Source organism: Coregonus clupeaformis, unplaced genomic scaffold (assembly GCF_020615455.1).
Source record: "Coregonus clupeaformis isolate EN_2021a unplaced genomic scaffold, ASM2061545v1 scaf0856, whole genome shotgun sequence".
Lineage (NCBI taxonomy): Eukaryota > Metazoa > Chordata > Actinopteri > Salmoniformes > Salmonidae > Coregonus > Coregonus clupeaformis.
Window position 1 is genome coordinate 18,229 of NW_025534311.1, and position 11,772 is coordinate 30,000.

The 11,772-nt window shown below is 43.3% G+C and overlaps 2 protein-coding genes across 3 annotated transcripts in view; both read right to left on the minus strand.

Annotated features, from left to right (window-relative positions):
* LOC121559808 (E3 ubiquitin-protein ligase Mdm2-like) overlaps positions 1–11,772 on the minus strand; it is a gene marked incomplete at its 3' end in the record, with an annotated part of 159,884 nt that overhangs the window by 17,738 nt on the left and 130,374 nt on the right. The window lies entirely within an intron of this gene.
* The window catches only part of LOC121559812 (receptor-type tyrosine-protein phosphatase mu), a 38,751-nt gene that overhangs the window by 1,513 nt on the left and 25,466 nt on the right, over positions 1–11,772 (minus strand). The window lies entirely within an intron of this gene.

Below are 11,772 nucleotides of genomic sequence, written 5' to 3' on the forward strand. Positions count from 1 at the left end.
ATCATGGTACTCTACCCCATAGAAATTCTACTCTGACTGTACTCCACACACACACACACACACACACACACACACACACACACACACACACACACACACACACACACACACACACACACACACACAAATAGAACCGCTCTCTCCTATTTAACCAGCAACAATACAGTATTGACCTGCCTGTTCAAGTCCTCATTCTACAACACAATGCAGCTCACGGCTTGAGGGGGAATATACACGGCTGTGACCATGACCGAAGATAATTATCTTGGGAGGTAATACGGTCGGCATTTGATTGTGAGGTATTCTAGGTTGGGTGAACAAAAGGACTTGAGTTCCTGTACGTTATCACAATCACACCACTTTACAAAGTTAATATTTCACCTTTTATATTATTTAGTGTTAGTGTTAGTGGGACAGAAAGTAGCCTATAGAAACTCCCCCTTCAACTTTTTTCACATTTTGTTGCATGACAAAATGGGATTGAAATAGATTTAATTGTATTGATTTGTAATCGATCTACACAAACACTCCATAATGTCAAGTATGTCAAGTCCTCTGTAGCTCAGCTTACAAGCACATCGCTTGTAACGCCAGGGTAGTGGGTTCGATCCCCGGGACCACCCATACACAAAAATATATATGCACGCATGACTGTAAGTCGCTTTGGATAAAAGCGTCTGCTAAATGGCGTATTATTATTATTAAACCTGACTCAGTTACACCAGCTCTGTCAGGAGGAATGGGACAAAATTCACCCAAGTTATTGTGGGAAGCTTGTGGAAGGCTACCCGAAACATTTGACCCAAGTTAAACAATTTAAAGGCAATGCTACCAAATACTAATTGAGTGAATGTAAACTTCTGACCCACTGGGAATGTGATGAAAGGAATTAAAGCTGAAATAAATCATTCTCTCTACTATTATTCTGACATTTCACATTCTTAAAATAAAGTGGTGATCCTAACTGACCTTTCACATTTTAGTCATTTAGCAGATGCTCTTATCCAAAGCGACTTACAGTTAGTGAGTGCATACATTTTCATACTGGCCCCCCGTGGGAATCAAACCCACAACCCTGGCGTTGCAAACACCATGCTCTACCAACTGAGCTACAAGGAGGCCTTTTCACTAGGATTAAATGTCAGGAATTGTGAAAAACTGAGTTTAAATGTTTTTGGCTAAGGTGTATGTAAACTTCCAACTGTACCTGGTAAAATAACGGTAAAAAAATACACCCAAATAAATAAAACTATAAACTGTGGAGGAGTGAAGTCTGCGACAGCCAAAAGTCGGACACTGACGTGATTTTCCTACAGCAAGGCTCAGATCAACATTTCAGTTCTAATCTTTAGGAACAATGGCTTCTTTATAATGTGGAAATAAACATGTATCTAACCCCCATATCACACACTGAAATCATAATCTAATATTATGTGTGTACATCGTATAATTACTATAATAAGACCATCCTCTATAGAAGAGGCTATAATAAGACCATCCTCTATAGAAGAGGCTATAAGACCATCCTCTATAGAAGAGACTATAATAAGACCATTCTCTATAGAAGAGACTATAATAAGACCATCCTCTATAGAAGAGACTATAATAAGACCATCCTCTATAGAAGAGACTATAATAAGACCATCCTCTATAGAAGAGACTATAATAAGACCATCCTCTATAGAAGAGACTATAATAAGACCATGCTCTATAGAAGAGGCTATAATAAGACCATTCTCTATAGAAGAGACTATAATAAGACCATTCTCTATAGAAGAGACTATAATAAGACCATCCTCTATAGAAGAGACTATAATAAGACCATTCTCTATAGAAGAGACTATAATAAGACCATCCTCTATAGAAGAGACTATAATAAGACCATGCTCTATAGAAGAGGCTATAATAAGACCATTCTCTATAGAAGAGACTATAATAAGACCATTCTCTATAGAAGAGACTATAATAAGACCATCCTCTATAGAAGAGACTATAATAAGACCATTCTCTATAGAAGAGGCTATAAGACCATCCTCTATAGAAGAGACTATAATAAGACCATTCTCTATAGAATAGACTATAATAAGACCATCCTCTATAGAAGAGGCTATAAGACCATTCTCTATAGAAGAGGCTATAATAAGACCATCCTCTATAGAAGAGACTATAATAAAACCATTCTCTATAGAAGAGACTATAATAAGACCATTCTCTATAGAAGAGGCTATAAGACCATTCTCTATAGAAGAGACTATAATAAGACCATCCTCTATAGAAGAGGCTATAATAAGACCATCCTCTATAGAAGAGGCTATAAGACCATTCTCTATAGAATAGACTATAATAAGACCATTCTCTATAGAATAGACTATAATAAGACCATCCTCTATAGAAGAGACTATAATAAGACCATTCTCTATAGAAGAGGCTATACAGTGCCTTTGGAAAAGTATTCAGAACCCTTTACCTTTTCCACATTTTGTTATGTTACTGCCTTATTCTAAAATCGATTAAATAAACAGAAAATCCTCATCAATCTACACACAATAACCCATAATGACAAAGTGAAAACATGTTTTTAGATATGTTTGTACATTTATTCAACCTAAAAAACAGAAATACCTTATTTCCATAAGTATTCAGATCCTTTGCTATGAGACTCGAAATTGAGTTCAGGTGCATCCTGTTTCCATTGATCATCCTTGAGATGTTTCTACAACTTGATTGGAGTCCACCTGTGGTAAATTCAATTGATTGGACATGATTTGGAAAGGCAAACACCTGTCTATATAAGTCCCACAGTTGACAGTGCATGTCAGAGCAAAAACCAAGCCAGGAGGTTGAAGGAATTGTCTGTAGAGCTCCGAGACAGGATTGTGTCGAGGCACAGATCTGGGGAAGGGTACCAAAACATTTCTGCAGCATTGAAGGTCCCCAAGAATACAGTGGCCTCCATCATTCTTAAATGGAAGAAGTTTGGAACCACCAAGACTCTTCCTAGAGCTGGCCGCCCGGCCAAACTGAGCAATCGGGGGAGAAGGGCCTTGGTCAGGGAGGTGACCAAGAACCCGATGGTCACTCTGACAGAGCTCTAGAGTTCCTGTGTAGAGATGGGAGAACCTTCCAGAAGGACAACCATCTCTACAGCACTCCACCAATCAGGCCTTTATGGTAGAGTGGCCAGACGAAAACACTCCTCAGTAAAAGGAACATGACAGCCCGCTTGGAGTTTTCCAAAAGGCACATAAAGACTCTCAGACCATGAGAAACAAGATTCTCTGGTCTGATGAAACCAATATTGAACTCTTTGGCCTGAATGCCAAGCGTCTCATCTGGAGGAAACCTGGCACCATCCCTACAGTGAAGCATGGTGGTAGCAGAATCATGCTGTGGGGATGTTTTTCAGCGGCAGGGACTGGGAGACTAGTCAGGATCGAGGGAAAGATGAACGGAGCAAAGTACAGAGAGATCCTTGATGAAATCTGCTCCAGAGCGCTCAGGACTTCAGACTGGGACGAAGGTTCACCTTCCAACAGGACAACAACCCTAAGCACATAGCCAAGACAACACAGGAGTGGCTTCGGGACAAGTCTCTGAATGTCCTTGAGTGGCCCAGCCAGAGCCCGGACTTGAACTAGATCGAACATCTCTGGAGAGACCTGAAAATAGCTGTGCAGCAACGTTCCCCATCCAACCTGACAGAGCTTGAGAGGATCTGCAGAGAAGAATGGGAGAAACTCCCCAAATACAGGTGTGCCAAGCTTGTAGCGTCATATCCAAGAAGACTCTAGGCTGTAATCGCTGCCAAAGGTGCTTCAACAAAGTAGTGATTAAAGGGTCTCAATACTTATCTAAATGTAATATTTCAGTAATTGTATTTTTAATGAATTAGCAAACATTTCTAAAAACCTGTTTTTGCTTTGTCATGAATGGATATTGTGTGTAGATTGATGAGGGTAAAAAAAACGATTTGATCAACTTTAGAATATGGCTGTAACGTAACATAATGTGGAAAAAGTCAAGGGGTCTGAATACTTTCCGAAGGCACTGTAAGACCATCCTCTATAGAAGAGGCTATAAGACCATTCTCTATAGAAGAGGCTATAATAAGACCATCCTCTATAGAAGAGGCTATAAGACCATCCTCTATAGAAGAGACTATAATAAGACCATTCTCTATAGAAGAGGCTATAATAAGACCATTATCTATAGAAGAGACTATAATAAGACCATTCTCTATAGAAGAGACTATAATAAGACCATTCTCTATAGAAGAGGCTATAATAAGACCATCCTCTATAGAAGAGACTATAATAAGACCATCCTCTATAGAAGAGACTATAAGACCATTCTCTATAGAATAGACTATAATAAGACCATTCTCTATAGAAGAGGCTATAATAAGACCATCCTCTATAGAAGAGACTATAATAAGACCATCCTCTATAGAAGAGGCTATAATAAAACAATCCTCTATAGAAGAGACTATAATAAGACCATCCTCTATAGAAGAGGCTATAAGACCATTCTCTATAGAATAGACTATAATAAGACCATCCTCTATAGAAGAGACTATAATAAGACCATTCTCTATAGAAGAGACTATAATAAGACCATCCTCTATAGAAGAGACTATAATAAGACCATTCTCTATAGAAGAGGCTATAATAAGACCATTCTCTATAGAAGAGACTATAATAAGACCATCCTCTATAGAAGAGGCTATAATAAGACCATCCTCTATAGAAGAGACTATAATAAGACCATCCTCTATAGAAGAGGCTATAATAAGACCATCCTCTATAGAAGAGACTATAATAAGATCATTCTCTATAGAAGAGGCTATAATAAGACCATTCTCTATAGAAGAGACTATAATAAGACCATCCTCTATAGAAGAGGCTATAATAAGACCATTCTCTATAGAAGAGGCTATAAGACCATTCTCTATAGAAGAGACTATAATAAGACCATCCTCTATATAAGAGGCTATAATAAGACCATCCTCTATAGAAGAGACTATAAGACAATTCTCTATAGAAGAGACTATAATAAGACCATTCTCTATAGAAGAGACTATAATAAGACCATTCTCTATAGAAGAGGCTATAATAAGACCATCCTCTATAGAAAAGACTATAATAAAAACCATTCTCTATAGAAGAGACTATAATAAGACCATTCTCTACATCTACTCAATCTCAATACAGCTCCTAGTACCATTCCTTTCCATTATTGTTCTAGCTCCCCTCACCTCCCCCTCCTCTCTTCCCTGCTCCTCTCCTCTGTTCTCCTCTCCTCTCTTCCCATCTCCCCTCCACTCTTCCCCTCTCCACTCTTCCCTTCTTCCCTCCTCTCCTCCCTCATCAGAATGCAGAGACCGTCAGAACCAGCCACGTACACGATCTTGTACCAATTAATATGATTCTTGCTCAATGTTCTGGCAGCCTTGTAGGTTTAAATGAAGGTGTTAGTGCACTCAGCACATTCTGCTAAACGCTATGCTTCCCAAATTGCACTATACTCCCTTTGTAGTGCACTACTTTTGACCTGAGCCCATAGGGAATAGGGTGTCATTTGGGACGCAGAAATAGTCTAACAGGCTCTGTTATAGCACTGCCTGTTGTAGTGATAAGGACCGGACGGACAGACGGATGGAGGGAGAGAGAGAGAGAGAGAGGATGGGAGGGAGAGAGAGAGAGAGGATGGGAGGGAGAGAGAGAGAGAGGATGGGAGGGAGAGAGAGAAGGGGAGAGAGAGAGAGAGAGAGAGAGAGAGAGAGAGAGAGAGAGAGAGAGAGAGAGAGAGAGAGAGAGAGAGAGAGAGCATGGGAGACCTCAGCCTCTTGCTGCTCATTTTCATGATGCTGATGCTAGCCGTTTTACACAACAATAGAGAGTCAGAGACAGGCGGTTAGACGCTCCCATGTGAAATGCATGATGGGAACCAAGGCCTCTCTCTCCCTCTCTCTCTCCATTCGTCTCTCTCTACCCCGCTCTCTCTTCCTTCCCTCACTCCCTCCCCCCTCTTTCATCCCCTTCTACCTCATTGTCAGTATATTGGCAGAGCGAGGCTGTGTGTCCTTGGGGGGTAAATGGTCCTGTTGCCTGTATTGGATTCCATTGACAGGCAGGGAGATAGCAGGGTGTGTGTGTGTGTGGTTGGGCTCCATTGACAGGCAGGGAGATAGCAGGGTGTGTGTGTGTGGTTGGGCTCCATTGACAGGCAGGGAGATAGCAGGGTGTGTGTGTGTGGTTGGGCTCCATTGACAGGCAGGGAGATAGCAGGGTGTGTGTGTGTGGTTGGGTTCCATTGACAGGCAGGGAGATAGAAGGGTGTGTGTGTGTGGTTGGGTTCCATTGACAGGCAGGGAGATAGCTGGATGAGAGGGAGGGGCTTAACCTCTGTCCCTGTTATTGATGACATGACAACATTGACCTCACACACACACACACACACACACACACACACACACAAAAACGCATCCTCAAGTCTCAGAACAGAACAAAAATCTTAAAGCATGCCTTCAGATCCTCAAGGCTCCAAAGTGTCAATCATATCACTCATTAATTCATGTCAGGGGATAATGTACTGGTACAGGCTGTCTTATGTGAGAGAGAGAGAGAGAGAGAGAGAGTCTGGGATGGAGAGGTAGAGAGAGAGAGAGAGAGAGAGAGAGAGAGAGAGAGGAGAGAGGTAGAGAGAGAGAGAGAGAGAGAGAGAGAGAGAGAGAGAGAGAGAGAGGGAGGAGGGGGGTGAAAGAGAGGTAGAGAGAGAGAGAGAGAGAGAGAGAGAGAGAGAGAGAGAGAGAGAGAGAGAGAGAGAGAGAGAGAGAGAGAGAGAGAGAGAGAGAGAGAGAGAGAGAGAGAGGGGGGGTGGGGATGGAGAGGTAGAGAGAGGGGGGGGTGGAGAGGTAGAGAGAGAGAGAGAGGAGTAGAGGTAGAGAGAGAGAGAGCCAGCATCACGACCAGGAATACGACTTTCCCGAAGCAGATCCTTTGTTTGCTCTCCCCAGGGCAACTGAACTGATTCCAGCGGCTGACCCAAAACATTGCCGGCGGAGGAGCGGCACTCGGAGCGGCCTGCTGGTCCGACTTAGGAGGCGCGCACACCACCCACCGCTTCCAAGTATACTACTCACTAATGTTCAGTCTCTGGTTAACAAGGTTGACGAGCTCCGGGCAAGGATTTCTTTCCAGAGAGAAATCAAGGCCTGTAACATACTTTGTTTCACGGAAACACGGCTCTCTGGGGATATTCTGTCGAAATTGGTCCAGCCAGATGGGTTCTCAGTTCATCGCGCAGACAGGAATAAATATCTCTCCGGGAAGCAGAAGGGCGGAGGTGTGTGTTTCATGATTAACGACTCATGGTGTAATTATGGTAACATACAGGAACTCAAGTCCTTTTGTTCACCCGAACTTGAATACCTCACAATCAAATGCCGACCGTATTATCTCCCAAGATAATATTCTTCGGTTATAGTCACGGCCGTGTATATCCCCCCTCAAGCCGATACCACGACGGCCCTCAAAGAACTTCACTGGACTTTATGCAAACTGGAAACCACATATCCTGAGGCTGCATTTATTGAAGCCAGGGATTGCTATTCGATCTTCCGGGATATTTATAAGGCCCTCCCCCGCCTTCCTTTTGGCAAATCTGACCACAACTCCATTTTGCTCCTCCCTTCCTATAGGCAGAAACTCAAACAGGAAGTACCCGTGCTAAGGACCATTCAACGCTGGTCTGACCAATCGGAATCCCCGCTTCAAGATCGTTTTGATCACGCGGACTGGGATATGTTCCGGGTAGCTTGCAAATATAATTTAGATGAATACACTGAAACGGTGACTGTGTTTATCAGGAAGTGTATAGGTGATGTTGTGCCCACTGTGACTATTAAAACCTACCCTAACCAGAAACCGTGGATAGATGGCAGCATTCGCGCATAACTGAAAGCGCGAACCATCGCAAGGTGACTGGGAATATGGCAGAATACAAACAGTGTAGCTACTCACTCCGCAAGGCAATTAAACTGGCAAAACATCAGTATAGAGACAAAGTGGAGTCGCAATTCAACGGCTCAGACACGAGATGTATGTGGCAGGGTCTACAGACAATCACAGACTACAAAAGGAAAACCAGCCATGTCTCAGACACCAACGTCTCGCTTCCAGACAAGCTAAACACCTTCTTCGCCCACTTTGAGGATAACACAGTGGCACCGACGGGGCCCACTATCAAGGAATGTGGGCTCTCCTTCTCCGTGGCCGACGTGAGTAAGACATTTAAGCATGTTAACCCCCGCCAGGCTGCCGGCCCAGACGGCATCCCTAGCCGCGACCTCAGAGCATGCGCAGACCAGCTGGCTGGTGTGTTTACGGACATATTCAATCTCTCCCTTTCCCAGTCTGCTGTTCCCACATGCTTCAAGATGGCCACCATTGTTCCTGTACCCAAGAAAGCAAAGGTAACTGAACTAAATGACTATCACCCCGTAGCACTCACCTCTGTCATCATGAAGTGCTTTGAGAGACCAGTCAAGAATCATATCACCTCTACCTTACCTGTCACCCTAGACCCACTTCAATTTGCTTACCACCCCAATAGATCCACAGACGATGCAATCGCCATCACACTGCACACTGCCCTATCCCATCTGGACAAGAGGAATACCTATGTAAGAATGCTGTTCATGACTATAGCTCAGCATTCAACACCATAGTACCCTCCAAGCTCATCATTAAGCTCGAGGCCCTGGGTCTGAACCCCGCCCTGTGCAACTGGGTCCTGGACTTCCTGACGGGCCGCCCCCAGGTGGTGAAGGTAGGACACAACACCTCCACTTCGCTGATCCTCAACACTGTGGACCCACAAGGGTGCGTGCTCAGCTCCCTCCTGTACTCCCTGTTCACCCATGACTGCGTGGCCAAGCATGCCTCCAACTCAATCATCAAGTTTGCAGACGACACAACAGTAGTAGGCTTGATTACCAACAATGACGAGACCGCCTACAGGGAGGAGGTGAGGGCTCTGGGAGTGTGGTGCCAGGAAAATAACCTCTCACTCGACGTCAACAAAACAAAGGAGATGATCGTGGACTTCAGGAAACAGCAGAGGGTGCACCCCACTATCCACATCGACGGGACCGTAGTGGAGAAGGTGGAAAGCTTCAAGTTCCTTGGCGTACACATCACTGACAAACTGAAATGGTCCACCCACGCAGACAGTGTGGTGAAGAAGGCGCAACAGAGCCTCATCAACCTCAGGAGGCTGAAGAAATTTGGCTTGGCACCTAAAACCCTCACAAACTTTTACAGATGCACAATTGAGAGCATCCTGTCACCGCCCGGTACAGCAACCGCACCGACCGCAACAGCAGGGCTCTCCAGAGGGTGGTGCGGTCTGCCGAACGCATTACCGGGGCAAACTACCCACCCTCCAAGATACCTACAGCACCCGATGTCACAGGAAGGCCAAAAAGATCATCAAGGACATCAACCACCCGAGCCACTGCCTGTTCACCCCGCTATCATCCAGAAGGCGAGGTCAGTACAGGTGCATCAAAGCTGGGACCGAGAGAATGAAAAAAAGCTTCTATCTCAAGGCCATCAGACTGTTAAATAGCCATCACTAGCACATTAGAGGCTGCTGCTGCCTATTGAAATCACTGGCCACTTTAAGAAATGGAACACTAGTCACTTTCATAATGTTTACATATCTTGCACTACTCATCTCATATGTATATACTGCATTCTATTCTATAATATTCTACTGTATCTTAGTCCATGCCACTCTGTCATTGCTTGTCCATATATGTATATATTCTTAAATTCCATTCCTTACTAGATTTGTGTGTATTGGGTATATGTTCTGAAATTGTTAGATATTACTTGTTAGATATTACTGCACTGTCGGATCTAGAAGCACAAGCATTTCGCTACACTCGAAATAACATCTGCTAAACACGTATGTGACAAATACAAATTTGATTTGAGGCGTCTCTACAGACTCTGGTTCGATTCCAGGCTGTATCACAATCCGGACGTGATTAGGAGTCCCATAGGGCGGCAAACAATTGGCCCAGCGTCGTCTGGGTTTGGCCGGGGTAGGCCGTCATTGTAAATAAGAATTTGTTCTTAACTGACTTGCCTGGTTAAATAAACAAATAATTTAAAAAAGGAAAACACCAAATAATGCATGCAGAGCAGAATTAGACCAATACCCGCTAATGATCAAAATCCAGAAAATATCAATTAAATTCTACAACCACCTAAAAGGAAGTGATTCCCAAACCTTCCATAACAAAGTCATCACCTACAGAGAGATGAACCTGGAGAAGAGTCCCCTAAGCAAGCTGGTCCTGGGGCTCTGTTCACAAACACAAACAGACCCCACAGAGCCCCAGGACAGCAACAACAACAACACAATTAGACCCAACCAAATCATGAGAAAACAAAAAGAGAATTACTTGACACATTTACAAAAAAACAGAGCAAACTAGAATGCCATTTGGCCCTAAACAGAGAGTACACAGTGGCAGAATACCTGACCACTGTGACTGACCCAAATTTAAGGACATATTTGACTATGTATAGACTCAGTGAGCATAGCCTTGCTCTTGAGAAATGCCGCCGTAGGCAGACATGGCTCTCAAGAGAAGACAGGCTATGTGCACACTGCCCAAAAAATGAGGTGGAAACTCAGCTGCACTTCCTAACTTCCTGCCAAATGTTTGACCATATTAGAGACACATATTTCCCTCAGATTACACAGACCCACAAAGAATTTGAAAACAAATCCAATTTTGATAAACTCCCATATCTATTGGGTGAAATACCACAGTGTGCCATCACAGCAGCAAGATTTGTGACCTGTTGCCACAAGAAAAGGGCAACCAGTGAAGAACAAACACCATTGTAAATCCAACCCATATTTATGTTTATTTATTTTCCCTTTTGTACTTTAACTGTAAGTCGCTCTGGATAAGAGCGTCTGCTAAATGACGTAAATGTAAATGTAAATGTTAACTATTTGCACATTGTTACAACACTGTATATATACATAATATGACACTTGAAATGTCTTTATTCTTTTGGAACTTCTGAGTGTAATGTTTACTGTTAATATTTATTATTTATTTCACTTTTGTTTACTATCTACTTCACTTGCGTTGGCAATGTTAACATATGTTTTCCTTGCCAATAAAGCCCTTAAATTGAAATTGAATTGAATTCAAAATTGAATTGAGAGGGGATGGAGAGGGAGAGAGAGAGTGAGATAGAGAGAGAGAGAGGGGATGAGAGGGAGAGAGAGAGGGGGGATGGAGAGGGAGAGGGGATGGAGAGGGAGAGAGAGAGATGGGATGGAGAGGGAGAGAGAGGGGATGAGAGGGAGAGGGGATGGAGAGGGTGAGAGAGAGATGGGATGGAGAGGGAGAGGGGATGGAGAGGGAGAGAGAGAGAGAGAGAGAGAGAGAGAGAGAGAGAGAGGATGAGCCACACAGGACCCATGCTTTATAAGCAAATGTCATAGTGTGACATTAATCTGATCATCAAGTGGAAAATATATGAGTCCTTCAGTTCTCTGTCAGAAACTAAAGCATGGTAGAGATGAGAACGACGTGGTTCTTCTCAAATACAATTGGTTTTACTGTACAGGGCATTTTAAATCAAACATAGCTCAAATATTTGAAAGTAATTGACACGTGTATTCGACCCAGATCAGAGGAACAGATGAGAATGACGTGGTTCCTCTCATGCATGGATC